The 3723-nt window shown below is 36.7% G+C and overlaps 1 long non-coding RNA gene across 1 annotated transcript; it reads right to left on the reverse strand.

Moving 5' to 3' along the window:
- Window positions 1–1226: 1226 nt before the first annotated feature.
- LOC127132462 (uncharacterized) lies at window positions 1227–1772 on the reverse strand. Its single transcript, XR_007806721.1, has 2 exons — window positions 1689–1772; window positions 1227–1600 (listed from the first exon to the last, which is right to left on the reverse strand). It is a non-coding gene; the product is annotated as an uncharacterized LOC127132462 (long non-coding RNA).
- Window positions 1773–3723: the final 1951 nt, after the last annotated feature.

The following is a 3723-nucleotide window of genomic DNA, read 5'->3' on the forward strand; positions in this document are numbered from 1 at the left end:
AGATAGAAACCTCCAGTTTCCATTCCTATCATTACAAGTACCATGTAATGTTTAAACAAATTGAACTTGCTTCACAGCTTCGTTCAAGAACATAACCACTCTTGCCTACAGGCTTTGAGTTACAAATAATCTCATGTTTTCAAGCACTGAGAAACACTTGGTAACCTTCCCACAGGTTGGGAGGTTTACCTCACACATACCCCTAATTTTTACATTGTTTGAGGCTTACAAAACCTAGGTTACAATCTCCTATTTATAACCTAACCACCCAACTGGATTTGGGCCTTCAGAAATCGCAGCAAATCTTTCCTTTGCTGTTACAGAGCTGGCAGAAATCTTCTGCTACAATCAAGGTCTTCAATCTTTTATTTCCTAAAAGATCTCCATATTTGGAAACTGCATATTCACCAAATATTCACCAAATCTTCTGATTGAATCTTCAAGATCTTCACATAGAAGATAGGATATTCACCAGATCTCCTAATTAATCACAAACCAAGCCAGAATTAACTGATTCAGTTTGATACACATGTGAGATGTCACAGTCCCGATGTCGTGACATCTTACATGACATGTTGGTCCAGATGTTGAATTTCTTCAACCCAACATATTAAAACAACAGAGGTGATTACCTTATTTGTTTTACAAAATTAATGTCAATCTTAAGGTACTAACACATTTCATTTGGATAAGCATGGTTCAATCCGATTTACAAGTCGCTTCAGTTGGATTCACCAATCCATTGCATATACGGTCATCATTTCATTATCATGTCAATAATTGTTCTGATTAATTCTAATATCGTATTGATTTCAACTTTAAATTAATTCTTGAAGTTTAAGTTGATTTCGTGGTTAGAGTTGATCTTTGAAAATAAATTTGGTAATCATTTCTTTCTTTTTCGAATTAATTTTGGAAATTCAAGTTGAGTTGGACGGTCCAAGTTGATTATTGAAAAGTCGAATTGATTTTGGGGAATTTGATCATTTTTGCATTGAGCCCATTCCATTGTTTTTTCTTTAAGCCCATTTAACTACTCATTATTGGTATTAAACATTTTTATCCATTTGAAATAAAAACTCAGTGTTTACAATTTTAATTCAATTAATCCATATTCCATTTTAATCCAATTTCAAAAACCAAATCCATATTTCATCACATATCCATATTTTCAAATCCATTTTTTAAATCCTTTTTTTTTTTTCATTTTATAATCCAAATCTCCATTTAATCCACTTAACCAATTTTAGTCCAATATCCAATTAAAAGTATCCATTAACCAAACGTGAATTACAGTGTAGTGCAGTGCAGTAACCAAACGTGGATAACATTTCAAACACAAGCTGCCAAGTAGCTGCATAAGCCAAACGACGATGAAAAATAATACCAGTTGCTACAGCACGCGAAAAGCTTCCATCCGCGCAAGAAACAACGCTACTACAAAGCCAGCTTCAAAAGCTCTTCCAAACACAAAGAATTCAAGCATAAAGCTGCAAGTGAAAACAACCAAAACGGGAAGCATAAACGAAAAGCTACTACCAAAGCTCGACTCAGCAGCAAAATGTGATAATCCAAGCCACAAAGCAACGGCTCCATCAACCTGCAAACCATCAAAGCCCATACAAGCCATGACAAAAAAACCAAGTTGCAACAATAGTACGTTAAAACGCAGTGAAACGCGAGGCTACCAGCTACAGCTCCAAACGCACACGCGTGCGAAATCAAAACGCTACGATGCAAAAGCCAAAAATCCACAAGCTCCAAACGCAGATGATCGGGAAAATAGCAAGTGTACTATTTTGTCTGTTATAGTAATAATGGGGAAATTCCCCGAATATCGATCTCAAGGACTGCAGTTAGTATTGAGTTTAAATTATCATTCAATTAAACAAAAAATATTAATTTGGTTTTGAGTATAAAAGAAAATAATAAAGAAATATGAAAATAAAGGTTTATAGAGAAAAAGGAATAATGTCAAGGAAGGTGTATGATTTATCCCTGTAACAACTCTGAGTTACTATTGCATCAACAAATATCAATTACTACCAGTTCTCAAGGGTATTTTCTCCCAAGTCATTGGTGAGAAAACCTTTAATCAATCTACCCTAATTCCTATGTCCATAGCCAATTAGGGTGAAGTTAAGCTGTATAATATCAAGAATGCTCTGGTTCATACAGGGTATCCCTAGTCCTAGGTGATATCTACTGCAGAGTAACCTGATGAAAACCTTATCACTGGCGGTCCAGCCTAAGTGATAACCATAGATCAATCTCAATTGGTCCGAAAGAGAAAGCAATAAACACATCAAAAGGTTGCCGTAAACAAAATATTATAAATGCAAATGTAAACTCAAATTCATTACTATTCTAAATCAGGGACACCCCCTAGCATTTGGGGGTTTAGCTACTCATATTGTTTAAAACAAATTCAAGATAAAAATTACACATTTCAAGTAATTGGATGACTTTGATCTTCAATCGCTCCCGCTCATGAACCTCTTCAGCTCTCCAAATGCCTTGATCTCTGTAATACTTGATTCCTTCATAATACTACTGTTTGCTGTATTCCCAGATGATTTTTCCTTTGGCAGAAGACCTCTTTTTATAGTGAAAGTTCCCAGCAGCAGTTGGACAGGTCCAAAGATGTATCCACAAAGCCCGACCCGAGAAAATTGGAAATATTGGGCTTGGGCTGACACGGCCCGTGTCAGCTGACACGGGTGGCCGTGTCAGCCTACTGTTTCTCCTGACACAAGTCCTACCCATCCTCGTAAGTCATCATTCATACTTCCACTTTAAAGCACCATTTCACCTGTCAGCTTATTTCACATTCTCACCAATTCTCTCGGGGTAAGCTGTTTACACTCATAATTCAAAGTATGCAATATCACTCACAAGTTTGAATAATCTCTCTTTTCTCATCACTTATACATAACACACACACTTTTGAGGTCTTTAGGGTTGTAGCTTGACTTGGGTCAGGGTATGGATTAAAAAGGAAAACAAGGGGCTTTTGGTTCAGAGTCGATGTTACATACTGTGTTTGTTTCTTTTATTTCCTCGGTTTTCTTTTCTTATTTCTTGAATTTTTACCGACTGCCCTTTTCCGTGCTTTTTCTTTTGAATCATCGATTATTTGATTTTTATTTTTCTTTCTTTTTCTCGATTCATCAATTTTTCTTTTACTTTTATTTTTGCACTTTCTAGGGCTTTGAGTGGTTTTGGGGTTTTACCCCAAACTTAGTTTTTCCACACAGTTGGAATGTATTCTCATGACTCTGAATAGGGTGAGGAAGTGTTTTGGCCAATGGTTACATTCATGGTGTTTTACAACAAAAATGTATATAGGCTCAAAGGGGGTTAACGAAGGATATAATAATGTGGGATGGCTAGAAAGGCTCGGGGTTAATTACAAACAACGTGCCTCAGTGTGTGTATCATGCAGTGACAGTCCCAGAGAGTCTACGCAAATTTAGAGTGATAAAGACAAACCTGAATGACTCTCATGATGATTAATGTGTTTGGCCTTTTCAGACTCACTTGGTTGGTTCAGCTTTGACAGGATCCACAATGCTCCTTAATTTGGTGCAATTGCTTTCTTACTTCGGAGTATGCAGAATACTCGTGTCGGTTAAGCTGTATACGTTGCGTCCGATCTTTACTTTCAGCAGTGTCACTTTCTGGGGAGATCCTTCACAACAAGCCATGGTGAGTGGTGTGATC

This window comes from Lathyrus oleraceus, chromosome 3 (assembly GCF_024323335.1).
Source record: "Lathyrus oleraceus cultivar Zhongwan6 chromosome 3, CAAS_Psat_ZW6_1.0, whole genome shotgun sequence".
Taxonomy (NCBI): Eukaryota; Viridiplantae; Streptophyta; class Magnoliopsida; order Fabales; family Fabaceae; genus Lathyrus; species Lathyrus oleraceus.